This window comes from Eumetopias jubatus, unplaced genomic scaffold, assembly GCF_037043125.1.
Source record: "Eumetopias jubatus isolate StellerSeaLion01/CBP00866 unplaced genomic scaffold, mEumJub1_p1.0 scaffold_14, whole genome shotgun sequence".
Classification (NCBI taxonomy): Eukaryota; Metazoa; Chordata; class Mammalia; order Carnivora; family Otariidae; genus Eumetopias; species Eumetopias jubatus.
Genome location: NW_028274820.1, coordinates 72,634,725 through 72,650,036, shown reverse-complemented (window position 1 = coordinate 72,650,036; position 15,312 = coordinate 72,634,725). Strand labels below are relative to the sequence as shown.

The 15,312-nt window shown below is 35.8% G+C and overlaps 1 pseudogene; it reads right to left on the bottom strand.

Annotated features, from left to right (window-relative positions):
- Nucleotides 1-13,234: 13,234 nt before the first annotated feature.
- Nucleotides 13,235-13,441, bottom strand: LOC114210573 (guanine nucleotide-binding protein G(I)/G(S)/G(O) subunit gamma-5 pseudogene; annotated as a pseudogene).
- Nucleotides 13,442-15,312: the final 1,871 nt, after the last annotated feature.

Below are 15,312 nucleotides of genomic sequence, written 5' to 3'. Positions count from 1 at the left end.
ACCCCTAAGGCTAGCATACTTAAAATCTGCAGTAAGAAGAACTAAAGAATTTGCTAGTAACACAGTTCATTTACATGACTAATTACATCAAAAATAAAACCTAAAAATTTGTATCATGTCTCTGATGACAAGAAAGCAGTAAAAGTACACTTAGCAGAAAATAAGCAAATTATGCTAATTGCATTAGGGTTCCCTTTTTCTTCATTTTTTATTTCTTAGAGTGGCTATATTACATTTACAATGAAAATGTTATGTCATTGTTTCTAAAAATGAGTCTTAAAAATCTAAGTTACCTGATATGGCTTTACTCTTTTTAAATCATTCTCTCAAGAAGATAAACTAGTCCAGCCTGCTACTACCAAACTGAGGTACCTAAAACACTTTAAAGAATTTTAAGAAGTAGGGAGCATGTCAAAACCCAGCTGATGAACCAGAAATGTCCATCAGAAGTAGCAAAATTAGTTCCTTCTTCAAGACCACACATCTTATAATTTTTTACTAAAAATATCTTATAATTTCATAACAAGAAAGTTACATCTTACGTTGAATCATGACAATTTTTTTTCTTTTTGTCAATCTTATGATGAGTTAACATCAAATGAATTTTCCAAGAATTTGTTTAGGTATATATTCTTGCAGCTCTTGGGTGGTATAATACACCCATCCCAGGCAACATGGCAAACTTCCCACTTTGGGTATTTTTGAAACTGGCCTCTGGAAATTGATGACTTCCTAAATGATGTCAGCCATGATTAGCTTTTAATACGGAGGCCTGGAGTTCATCTCCAATATCAAATCAGTACAAATAACTGAATAACTCCTGTGATTAGATATTTCCTAGGTGCTGAGGATGTAAAGAAGTATGAGACACAGACCCTGTTCTACTTGCTGTCCATCTGGGAGTTGTGTCACTTAGGCTATTTTCATTTGCAAGAATCAGAAAACTCAAAAAGTAAGATGATTTATTGATTAATATCAATGGAGAGTATACAAAAAAACAATTTCAATTTTGGGTTTTTTGGTTTTTTTGTTTTGTTTTTGCTTTTGTTGGTTTTTTTAGATTTTATTTATTTGACACACAGAGAGAGCGAGCACAAGCAGGGGGAGTGGCAGGCAGAGGGAGAGAGAGAAGCAGGCTCCCCACGGAGCAGGGAGCCTGATGTGGAGCTTGATCCCAGGACCCTGGGACACTTAACTGACTGAGCCCCCCCAGGTGCCCCCCAATTTCAATTTTGATCAGGTATTTAGGTTGACTTAATTCTCATGCTGCCTTTTCTCATGGTGGCAAAATGGCTGCATTGTTCCCAGGTTCATATCTGTACACCACAAGAAAGAGGTCTTCTACATATTCAACTATCAAACAAAGTCTTATTTAGACCAAACCAAATAATCACTGTGGCTATGAGAATATCAAGTACTAATCTACTTAGGCTTCAGTTACAGTCCATCCTTGAACCAATCAATAAGATTATACTGACTGGCAAATATCAATCAGAGTCAACCACTGAGGCTGGAGATGGAGTTAATATCACCCATATCCCATGGATACCATACAAAGGCAGAAGGCTAAAATGTATGCTAGGGAGGAAACTTCAAGTTTTATTAGAGCAGTCAATACGATAATAATGAAAAGTAGTAACAACAGAGGTCAGTAGAGTAATGTCACAAAAATCTTGTGAACAATTTTGGAGTATAAGGTCTTACATATGTTTTGGGTTTTATGTATATTTGTTAAATTATCATGCACTGAATTTAATTCACAATTAATTATTATGGTAATGGTAAATAAGTATTTTGTAGTCCAGAAAGATAAAAGGATATCTGTGGATTCTGGTTGTTCTGGAAAGGCACGTGAAAAAAAAAAAAAAAGGCCCTGAACGGGTGAAGAGTGAAGATATTCTGGCTTGGGTAATTGAGAAGTAAGGCACTCTGGTGGAAGAAATGGCTCCAGCAAACAGAAGTGTTAAACACAATATATTTTCTAGAATAGTCTAACCTTAAATAATAAAATGCAATGCCTTGATCATGTCATATTTTTAAAGTACCTATGTACATTGACTGCTATTCTTAGAAGATGCTACATTAAGCATTAACTGAGACTTGTAGCTTTTGCTGCAATTACGCTTTCTTACCAAGAATGAATTAAATTTAAAAATTATACACAAACTACACACACATAAAATTTTTCCATTTTTACCATAGTTTAAAAGGAGATTTGGCAACATAGTCACATTGGCCATCCCATGTAACAACTTTAACCAGACAATATAGAAGAGATATTGAATGTTATTTTATTTAAAATCTTCCACTCAAGGGGCGCCTGGGTGGCTCAGTCAGTTAAGTGGCTGCCTTTGGCTCAGGTCATGAGCCCAGGGTCCTGTGATCAAGTCCCACCGTCGGCTCCCTGCTCAGCGGAGAGCCTGCTTCTCCCTCTCCCTCTGCCTGTGCTCACCCTGCTTGTGCTCTCTCTCTCTCACTATCTCTCTCTCTGTGTCAAATAAATAAATAAAATCTTTAAAAAAAAATAAAAATAAATAAAATAAAATCTTCCACTCAAGAAAACTTAGACTCTCCAGGCCAGTGACTTTCATGAAGATTACACCATCTTTTAATTTATTTTTGCTGTTTTCCTAAAACAACTTGGCTATGAAAATTGCAAGACCATGTTACCCAAAGTATTTTAAATTGTAAAGTACATTCTAGGTAACATTATCTCAGAAAATGTTATCAAGTTGAATGTGTCTGTCTGAGTTTCTTTTTCCTATTTATTGTCACACCAAAGGGAAATAGCAAAACCTAAAGCTTGCTGCTCTCAGACCTCATCATTTAATATTGTTCCTTCCTACACAAACCAATGTGGAAAATGTTACCAGCTCTCAACTAGAAAATAATTGAGTTAATTGACTCCCCAAACTCTCTTAAGAAATTAGGAAAAATCTTTAATTTTCAATTAGCTACAGTTTAACTATAAAGAATCCTCAACCAGAGTATCTCTGGTCTAGCTTATTGAGGGAAAATGAGAACTACAGGGAAACAAGTTTTCGTAACAGGTCAAGAAAACTACCTCACTTTCAAAGTAATGTCCAAGATAATTTATGCAATCTTCCATTCATTTATTCAACAAATTCTTTTTCAAAGCTTACTTACTATGTGACAGGCATTATGCAAGATATTCGGTGAACAAAAAACTAAGACTGATATGGATTCTGCTCCAACACAGGAGAGACTAGCCGGGAGAGACAAATAGGCAATTACAATTCCAGTAGATGCATGAAATAATGGGAACAAATAGTATAGGCATCTAACTTGGAATTACAGAATTAAAGAATCTAGCCTAGAAAAAAATTTTAAGTGCCTAAGCTGAGAATTACATGATGACTAAAGTGATCTAATCAAGGAAAAGCATTCAGAAAGGAACAGAATATGTGAAGGCCCAGAGGCTAGAGAGCATGGTATAAACTCCAGAACCTAAAAGACCTCACAAAAGAGAGCTAGCCAGGTTTTCATGATATGTAGGGAATTATGGAATACATTAAAAGAAGGAGGAGGAGGAAAAGGGGGGGGCAGAGAGAGGAGAAGAAAGAAGAAGGTGGTAACCATATCAGGGATGTAGAGAACACCCAGCTCTTGCATATCCCACTAACTAGCACAGATAGGGGTCTTTACTGTGGAAGCAATTTTTCATTGGTTCAAGAAATAAAAGGAAACAGACTGCAATTGTTTAGGAAGGGACCAAAGCTTGAGCAAGTACTAAAGAATGACAACAGAGCCACATTTGTAACCATTAACCAAAGGAATCGAGTCCTACTGGTATTCTTTCCATTTAATGCAGAAATTTGAGAGGTACAGACTAACCATGAATATGCTTGAAGACAGTGAGCTGATTCATTCTTTTAAAATACTGGAATGCTTAGAGAACCACTGAACCAGCCCACTAACAAATAGCTAGATCAATCTAGAAAGTCTTGTCCCAAACCTTCTTAGCTCTCAAAGAAGAAAAAAATAAGTCCTCTTTTCTTCTCTAATATTTTGGATCATAGTAATATTTGGAACCCAGAAATGGACCCTCAACTCTATGGTCAACTAATTTTCAACAAAGCAGGAAAGAATATCCAATGGAAAAAGACTATCTCTTCAACAAATGGTGTTGGGAAAACTGGACAAAAACATGTAAAAGAATGAAACCGGGTGACTTTCTTATACCACACAGAAAAATAAAGTCAAAATGGATTAAAAACCTAAATGTGAGACAGGAAATCATTAAAATCCTAGAGGAGAACATAGGTTGTAACCTCTTCAACAACAGCCATAGCAATTTCTTACTAGATATGTCTCCTGAGGTCAGGGAAACAAAAGCAAAAATAATTTATTATCTCATTTGAAACATCTTACAAAACCTCAAATTTATTTTTGATATACAAACATACAGTTATTAACAATAACATTACCAAACAAAACGTCTTCATAAATGTACATTAACTCATGGCAGTAGACAAAATTACACTTAGCAGTGTGCCTAGCTTTTGAGAGCTGACTGCTAAATTTTTGAAACTTTTGCAAACTAGCTGACATCAGCAATGATGGAAATATTTATACCATGGAAATTGGCAAATCTACAAATCTGAGTTCCCCCCAGCCCAAGAGCCATATGTTAAACATTTATCAGCACATCACTAGTAACATTCATGGGAAATATAAAAGAAAACCAATCATTTCAATATTATAGCATTGTTTATAAGCCACATATGCTAAACACAGTAAAAAAGAAAAACAAAAACAAAAAACCTACCAATTATTCTCACTATCTTCCCAAGGCCACATTATAAGACTGAATCCCATTATTTTCTTATTGACTAAGGCTTCCTCCCCACACATTATGCAATATGGAGAATAGATGACAATTAAGCTAAAAAGCTTGATTCTCGGATTTGTTTTTTCAGAAATTGGCTAATGTAATTATTCCAGAATTTTGTGGTTTCAACCTATGTTTACCCATAATTTTTAAATTGAGTCACATAACTACCTATGAAATATGAGCTTGGAAAAGAACACTGACCTTTTTGCCAGCATGCAGAGAATAAAAAATATATATTTATATATCACAAATACACACACACACACACACACACACATATTTTATCTTCTAAAGCCATAAAACTCAAACTTGGCAGGTCTACAGATCTCAATGAGTAAGGAAAATCAAGTCAACTCTTAGTAAAACAGTTAAGCAATTTTTAAGCAACAAAGTTTTGAAACAAGATGATGAGCATATAAACTTTTCTGCTAAGTTTCAAGGGCAGTTGAGGCAATAAAGCTATTGCTGCTGAAGTAAACTTTATACATAACAACCCAACACAAAAAGAGCCAACTATCCAGCTCACCTGGACTCAGGTCAGATAGCAGTGCAACAAATGAGAGAAACAAGGCTTCACTGCTTTACTTCCAGCCATTCTTCACAAGTTCATACTATAGTGCTGAGACCAAGCTACCAAGGTCAAATCCAACAAAAGTGCACAGTTGTTAGAATTATCAGCTTTAGAAATTCTCTGGAAGATGAGTTACCCCTAGAGCACACTAAATAAAAGTTAAATGCCTCGCTGCCCATGATTTCAAAAGTTCTTTTTCCTACATGAAGAATTTTAAAATGGGTTTTTAAAAGCATGATACATTTAAATAGCCACACCTATATGGCATTCTGGACACTGGATGAAAAGCTCACTTTAATATATAATGATGTTCAAGAATAACTCCCTGTGAGACATATTTGGCACCCACTATCTCATTCCTCTGTACATCTTGTTAACAAGGAAACGTCCAGGTCTTTATAGCACATCTTTATAAAGACCATATAAATATAGGAGGAACCCAGTCTACTAATAAGCCCAGGAAAGAGTCTTCTTCATTTCTGTCACTGTATTTTTGATCTCTAACATTTCTTTTTGGTTCTTTCTCAGGATTTCCATCTCTCTGCTTACATCATCCATCTGTTCTTGCTTGCTGTCTACTTTATCTCTTAGAGTCCTTAGCATATTAATTACAGTTGTTTTAAACCCAATCTGATCATTCCAATATCCGTGCCATGTCCGGTTTTGGTGCTTGCTCTGTCTCATCAAACTGTGTTGTCTTGCCTTTTAGTATGTCTTGTAATTTTTTCTTGATAGCTGGACATGATATCCTGGGTAAAAGGAACTATTGTAAATACTCCTTTAGTAATGTGGTGGTAAGTTGTGGAGGAGGGGAAGCATTCAGTGGTCCTATAATTAGGTCTCAATCTTTTAGTGAGCTTGTGCCCCTGGATTGTGAACTTCACACATGCTTCTCAGTCCCCCTTCCCCACCTTAGGTAGAACAAGATGGCTAGAGTAAGTTAAAGCTAGATATTCCTCTTCTCTCACATGGAATCTACAGCTGATTGGAATTGATTATCTCCTTCCTGCCAAATAAGTTAGGCTGTGATAAAATCCCAGCACAATAGATGCTACCTGATTAGCTTCTCCTGAGGGCAGGCCTTCTTAAGAAGTACAGAGTACTCTGATGTATTTCAAAATGGTTCCTTTTCCTCTTCCCCTGCTAGAAAAATGAGGGAATTTTTCTCTAATATTTACTGTTGAGAACCTGGTCAAGCTCCTGGAAGTAATACTCACAATGGCAGAGAGGTCCCCCATGACAGGGTCCAACTGGACTTTTTAACTCTCAGAGTTGTCCACACTAAGCCTCCAGCAATTTGCCAATTACAGCTCAGGTTTCCTACCCTAACACTTTATTATTATCATTATCATTATTATTATTATTATTATTATTATTATTATTATTGTTATGTTAGTCACCATACAGTATTCATTAGTTTTTGATGTAGTGTTCCATGATTCATTGTGTATAACACCCGTGCTCCATGCAGTACGTGCCCTCCTTAATACCCATCACCAGGCTCACCCATTCCCTCAACCCCTCCCCTCTGAAATTGTCAGTTTGTTTCCCAGAGTTCATAGTCTCTCATGGTTTGTCTTCCCCTCTGATTTCCCCCCCTTCATTTTCCCCTTCCTTCTCCTAATGTCCTCCTCCATGCTATTCCTTATGTTCCACAAATAAGTGAAACCATATGATAATTGTCTTTCTCTGCTTGACTTATTTCACTTAGCATAATCCCCTCCAGTTCCATCCATGTCGATGCAAATGGTGAGTATTCATCCTTTCTGATGGCTGAGTAATATTCCATTGTATATATGGACCACATCTTCTTTATCCATTCGTCTGTTGAAGGGCATCTCAGCTCCTTCCACAGTTTGACTATTGTGGACGTTGCTGTTATGAACATTGGGTGCATGTGGCCCTTTTTTTCACTACCTCTCTATCTCTGGGGCAAATACCCAGTAGTGCAATTGCTGGGTCATAGGGTAGCTCTATTTTTAACTTTTTGAGGAACCTCCATACTGTTTTCCAAAGTGGCTGTACCAACTTGCATTCCCACCAATAGTGTAAGAAGGTTCCCCTTTCTCCACATCCTCTCCAATATTTGTTGTTTCCTGCCTTATCAATTTTTGCCATTCTAACTGGTGTAAGGTGGTATCTTAATGTGGTTTTGATTTGAATTTCCCTGATGGCTAATAATTGATTCCAGTTACAATAGCACCAAAAACCAAAAGATACCTTGGAATAAACCTAACCAAAGAGGTAAAGGATCTATACGCCAGAAACTACAGAACACTTATGAAAGAAATTAAAGAACACACAAAAAGATGGAAAAACATTCCATACTCATGGATTGGAATAAACATTTATTCCAAACATTTAACAATGTTTATTCTAACATTGTTAAAATGTCTATGCAGCCCAGAGCAATCTATATTTTCAACGTCATCCTGGTCAAAATACCAATGGCATTTTTCAAAGTGTTGAAACAAACAATCCTAAAATTTGTATGGAACCAGAAAAGACCCCGAATCGGCAAGGAAATGTTGAAAAAGAAAAACAAAGCTGGGGGCATCGCGTTGCCTGATTTCAAGCTATATTACAAAGCTGTGATCACCAAAACATGGTACTGGCACAAAAACAGACACATAGATCAATGGAACAGAATAAGAGAGCCCAGACACGGACCCTCAACTCTATGGTCAACTAATCTTTGACAAAGCAGGAAAAAATATCCAATGGAAAAAAGACAGCCTCTTCAATAAATGGTGCTGGGAAAATTGGACAGCTATATACAGAAGAATGAAACTCGACCATTCTCTTACACCATACACAAAGATAAATTCTGAATGAATGAAAGACCTCAATGTGAGACAGGAATCCATCAAAATCCTAGAGGAGAACATAGGCAGAACCTCTTCGACATCATCCACGGCAACTTCTTTCAAGACACATCTCCAAAGGCAAGGGAAACAAAAGCGAAAATGAACTTTTGGGACTTCATCAAGATAAAAAGCTTCTGCATAGCAAAGGAAATGGTCGACAAAACAAAAAGGCAACCCACGGAATGGGAGAAGATATTTGCAAATGACACTACAGATAAAGGGCTGGTATCCAAGATCCATAAGGAACTTCTCAAACTCAACACCCAAAAACCAAATAATCAAGTCAAAAAATGGGCACATAACAGAGAGTTCTCCAGAGAAGACATACAAATGGCTAAAAGATACATGAAAAAATGTTCAACCTCACGACCCTAACACTTTCCACTGATAAGTCTCTGCTCTGGGAAGCCATGATCCCTGTATCCACCTGTCTGTCTCTCCAATCTTGGGAGGACAATCACAGGGCACAGTGATTGACTGTGTTCTCCACTCTCTTATAGATCCAAGAAGAGTTGCTGATTGCAGTCTGTTCAGTATTTACTTCTTGTTATGATAGAGTGGCAACTTCTAAGCTCTCTACATGCAGAACAGTAGTAACCCAATCTGAAGATGTTTCAATCCTTGTATGCATGACAGCATTGTTTATAAAACAGAAAAACTGGAATCAGTTTAGTTATCCATTAGAGGTGAGTGATTAGGAAAATTGTGGTCCATTCATAAAATAGAAGACTCTACATAAGTTAAAATGAATGAACAAAGAGCTATATATATAATCAGGTATTAACCTCAAAAATTTCTTGAACATAGCATGCCTTCACATAACATTTAAAACTTGTAAAAAATATCATCTACTATTTTCAGACAATAGTTTATGGAATAAATTTATTTTTGAAAAATAATCTTGCATGGGACTAATAAATACTGAATTTTTGGTAGTTTTTCCTTCTAGGAAGTGAGGAAATTAGGATCAGGAAGAATTCCCAGAAGTCATTAACTACAACTGTAATATTTTCTTTAGTTTAATAATGTAAAACAAATGTAGTTACAATATTAAAATTGATTAAGCCTGTGAGAGTGAAAATATTCTATATTGTTTCTGTGAGTATAATATTTTACTTTAAAAATGATTAAAGCTGTGTGAGTTTTGGAGGCTAATTATTCATTATTTCTACATACTATCATTTAGTCTTTTGGTCAAGAGAGCCAATATAGCTTTATGTTTAAGAGTCTGTACTCTACACTTATCTTGATGAACACTGAGTAATATATGAAACTGTTGAATCACTATCTGGTACACCTGAAACTAACATAACACTGTATGTTAGTACACTGGAATTAAAATTTTTAAAAATGAGTAGAGGGAAAAAGAAAAAAGAGAGAATCTGTAGTCCAAACCAAAAATGCCAGATTTCAAATCCAAGTTCTATACCTAAACATTTTTGTCATTAAGCTAATTAACCAACATACCTAAGCTTCAGTCTATATGTGATTCTGGGAAAATAATATACCTTTTATTCTAGGGTTGTTAAAAGTGTTACAAGAGGCAGTAAATGGAACTAGCCCCTCCTACTTAAAAAAAAGCATTTTAAAATGTTGACTGATAGTTGATATTAGGAGCAATTTAATGTATATTTTATATTTCCCTCTTTTTTACGTTTGGCCATAGCAATCTAATGTATCTTTATAATCTCTCTAGGAAAAACATCTCTTTAATCACAGGTAAGTATATGTTTTCTTACTTCTTTCAACACATTCTTCATACCAGCTGACCATTTATCTTGCTGTTCCCCAATATGAGGTTGTGATCATCCAGTTTCCTCTACCTTTAAAACTGTTCTTTCTCCATAGATTATCCAACTCTTATTTTCTTTGCAGCCTATATCAAGACCCATTTCCATAATGAAACTTTCTTAAATCTTGCCACTATACTTTGCTCTAAATAGCCTTGTCTGAACAAAAACATATTACTAACAATGACCAACAATAATTTCAGAGTTTCACATTTTATGGCACTCCACAGTTTAAAATCACTTACACATTATGCCATTATATATGACATTCAGGTGAAGATGAGCTACTGTGTGGAACTAATTTTATATCTGCTGACTCTAAGTTTAATAGTTTACATCACCTCATGTATTAAGTACTAAGATCTTTTCAAAAAGTTCAAATTTAAATGTATGCCTCACTAATGTTTTTTATAAATACTTTCCCTATATAAGGCTTTTTAAAAAACTCACCACAAGACATGTTAGTTGCAAGCATAAACCGACCAGTGAATAAAAATGAATCATCAACTATCTTGTAATGTCTTGCCTAAGCAATGTGTTCAGAGGCCTGCCTATCCAGATACTTGCCCAAAGTGGGTAAATATGTAAGAGAAATATTACACAAAGAAAAAAATGTGGGGAAGGTAAAGGTGAACAATTTGAAAATATATCCATGCTACATAATCCCTCTGACATAAAGAAATGACCTCTCAAACAGAAAGCCCCATCCAAGTTGGTGGGAGGATTATATATAGAAGGATCCTACATAGAAGGATCCTATACAGAAGACTCTGATTCTCCAAGGAAGACCTTTCACATTTAAATCAACTTATAGTCCATAGGATAAACATCTCATATCAGCCTGACAAGAATTAAACCTCTCCCTACACAGTTTTCCTATTTGTTGAAAGGAAGCCCTGAACTTGAGGAGCCCTACTGGCCTATGATCAAGGAGTAGGGGTGATATAGGACAGGGGAAGATGATGAGAACAGAGTTGTACTCTTTCCTTTCAACTGATGAAATCCTACATAGAGGCTTTGGTTTTAAAGCCTGGGTGGCAAAGTCAAGTATCCGACTCAGTTTCAGCTCAGGTCATGATCTTGTTTCAGGATTTCTTTTCCTTTAGTGCCTGCGGTTCCTGGTCATGCCACTTCAAAGAATGAAGAGACCAGACAAAGAATGGTGGGCAGCAAAGCAAAGCTTGTTGAGCTATAGTACAAAGCTGCTGAAGACGAAGGGGACCTGAGAGAGTTGCCATTGGAGTTTCTAAGTCTAGAAGTTTTTGTGAGACTGTTGGCGGGTGGTTTTAATCTGATTAACCCTCCACGAACCTGTCATCCAATCAGGTTTTTGTCCGTGCGCTCATGTACCTACCAGGTAGTTGTTCATGGGGGAAAGGGTGGAGGGCTCCTTCCAGGGTGGTCTAGAATATCAGAATGGGCTCTTTTTCCTTTTAAGAGTACCTCTTAGGACAGGGGCCTCTTGCCCCTGCCTGCCTTTCTTCCAACTATCCTTCACTGACCTCAGGGTCTTGATATCAAGACCACCCTGAGCTCCATGTTCGGGGTGAGTCTGCTTAAGACTCTCTCTCCCTCTGCCCCTCCCCCTGTACTCTCTCTCTCTCTCATAATTAATAAATCTTTAAAAAAGCCTCAATGTTAATTAAATGCTAATTCAATCAATTACATGCAAGGAAAGACAGACTTGAGAAATTTCATAAGAGAACTAAAATTTCCATGTCAATAAAAACCTACCCAGGGGCCATTTCTTAATAGTATTTGGTCCTTAGTCTGCTTCATGTTTTTTTTCTAAATCAATGGGCCTGCTTCCTTATATTTCTAGTTCGTTTGCAAGTTATTCAGCAGTAAGTAATGCACTATATTTCTTTAACATCCCTGGTATTGCTAATGTAAAAGTAGTTTAAAATGTATAAATTTTTAAATCCTTATTTCCTTTATACAACTTTGACTATAGGAAGACCGTGATAATTTTCTATGTCAAAACATGTTTCTGAGTGCTAATCTGTGATAACTGAGAGGGTGATTGGGAAAAGAGAAAATAAGTGGATACCGGGTTAAATCCATGTCCCAGTAAAGGCGATAAAGTAAAGAGTACAGAAAAAAAAGAAGAGATAAATCAAGAGAAAGGAAAAATATAAAGAGTAATTTAGTGAAACAGAACTGACTACAAAAATAGATGCAGCCAGGTTAGATATAAATACAACCTGGAAAGCTAAGAAAAACTATCTAGGTAAATTCTTCATCTTGAAACAGGGAAAACAGATTCAGTTATGTCCAACATACACATGTGCAGTTGGACTTTCCCCAATAAATTAATAAGGCTTTATAAACTATAGATCTCTGTCAAGAATATTAGAGACTACAATGCAGATAAAGACAATATGTGTGTAAAAGAGATGCATTACTGCTAGCATTAGTTGGAATGCAAACACCTAAGAGAAAAGGCTTTCCTTGACATTCATGGATTAAACTCAAGGTAAAGATAAGAACATAAATTGGACTTTTGGGGATCCACAAAAATTCTGGACTGAAAGCTCTCGTTTGTAACAACATGGATGGACCTAGAAGATATAATGCTAACTGAAACAAGTTAGTCAGAGAAAGACAAATACCATATTATTTCACTCATATGTGGAATTTAAGAAACAAAACAAACAAAAAAAGAAAAACAAATAAAACTAGACTCTTAAAAACAGAGAACAAACTGGTAGTTGCCAGAGGGGAGGTGGGTGGAGGAATGGCTGAAACAGATAAAGAGAATTAAGAATATACTTATCTTGATGAGCACTAAGCAATATATAGAATTACTGAATCATTATACTGTACACTCAAAACTAATATAACACTGTATGTTAATTATAGTGTAATAAAATTTTTTTAGAAAGAGCAGGGTTATCAAGGATGACTCTATTTTTTTCACTAAGTATTTTATTGTATGCTGCTGCCAGTGTATATAAAATAATCAGCCTTGTGAAATAGAAATTTATGAAGATTCAGAGAGGTAGATGTTAAGGATTGACAAAAGCAGGAGTTTATATAGTATGGCATGTGTTATACTGATAAGCTTTTGTATAGGCTTCAAATTTAGTTCTCTTGAATATTCACTGGTTCATAAAAAGTGGTTTAGAAAACCATCCAAAGATTTGTTTTACTACAAAAAGGAACAGACTTTCTGGAGTCTGAAGGTATTCCTACTTGAAGATACTCCAGTCACCAGGGGGTCATGTTGAGCATTCTACAGACAGAATTATTTCAAATCTGCAGCTGCCTAAGAAACCTTCATGCTGTCAAGTCTGGCTTCCAGCCAGAACTACTGAACCACCTTCTTCATAGCAGTGACTCTGGAGGAACCAGACATGGCACTTGCGAGAGCTGGGCAGATTCTGCAGTGGGTAGACTGGTCAGGCAAGGCTCCCTCTATATCAAAGGAAGCCAATGACTTCAACACTACATAACTATCCAGGGTGCTGAATTTCCAGTCTCTACACCTGATTCACCAAGGATGATGAACTGGGGAACTAGATATGAAGACTGAATGTTCAGAAGTTAACAAATAAATATGACTACTTGTGAGAATTTATGTAGGAATATGGCCAAAAATTGAATAGAAAATACAGGTTAGGCACATGGTAAAATAAATTTCTTTAGCATCAGGGCAATGATTTCACTGTAGAATCTTGGAGGTTAGCAGAATTTTTCTGAGTAGAGGTATAGCAAGATGGAAATAGTACTTTAAGAATTTTAATTTATGTTGGTATATAGTACAAATTGTGAAAATTATGTTTTGTATCACTGAATCCATAACAACATAACCTAATTTGTCATCATTTTGTCCCTAATGAGTCAGTAATTACTAAAAAGGATCATAAATATTGGAATTAAGATATAAGACATTTTGACAGCCTTCATGCAGTAGAATTAGAGTAAATTGAGCCTTCCCTGGAATCCATCCACAAATGTTAAGTTTCCAAATAATTCATTTTAATGATATTCACATCTATGAGTTCACAGATTACATATGACCAAAGATATTTGGTACTTAAAGGTATAGAAATTATTCACATTTGTTATATGTGATTATTACAAAGTACTCAAGGTGTACTGACTGATGTAAGATTAATAAGGGTGAACACAGATAAACAGATAAAATTAGATGCATACACAGAATGTTCCTTATAAATGAAACAAGTAAACCACTTATTTTTTATCTTTGCTTATCTAAATTTAGATAAAAATCAAGAGGTTTTTTAATAAGGTTAAGAAATAATGATACGAATATCTCTTTCTTTGAAAAAAGTTCTATTTGTCATCTAATGACATGTTTCCCTTAGCTATGGAATACTTCATAACTAGGTCTTTGGAGGGGAAACTCTCAATTTAAAGAAAATTTCCTTTTCTCATTTAAAATTTAGGGATGATGTGATGTCCTTAATTTTTTCATATAATGATATGTATGTATGTTAAGAAATACATCTTCACTAAATTTCAAGTTTTGTTTCAGAAGATAAAAGTCTGATTTGGGCAATGTTCCCAGAAGTTCCTTTGGGGGAAAGTGACACATTTCAAAATTGCAGAGTTCCAGTTGCATTTGGTTAAAATAATCATTTTGAAATGGTGATTTTTTGTGTCTATGTTTATTTTTTTATTTTTTTAAGATTTTATTTATTTTTTTGAGAGAGAGAATGAGAGATAGAGAGCACGAGAGGGAAGAGGGTCAGAGGGAGAAGCAGACTCCCTGCTGAGCAGGGAGCCCGATGTGGGACTTGATCCCCGGACTCCAGGATCATGACCTGAGCCGAAGGCAGTCACTTAACCAACTGAGCCACCCAGGCGCCCTTGTGTCTATGTTTAAAGAACTGTCCTGTGTATCTGAGTTCAGATTTCAGAAATGGCAAATTATGTGGACTCCTGGATGTATAAAGTCACAGTTAATAATAAGCATAAATGTTGAGTTGTAACATCAACCCAATGTACTCACATGTCCTTCTTTATTTGGGCTTAGGAGCAGTGCTCTCCTCATCAAAAATAATGAAAACCAGATACCTAGGTAGCACAGGGGGATTTAGGACAAATATGACACTAAAAAATATTTACACCTTTACCCTGAAGCAGAAAATAATGTCTTCTTAAAAATAAAATCCTCTTATAGCAGCAAGATATACAATTATATTGTGGTCTTAGTTGCTATATCCACTTCTACAAGTAAATTAAGAGAGACAGAAATGATCC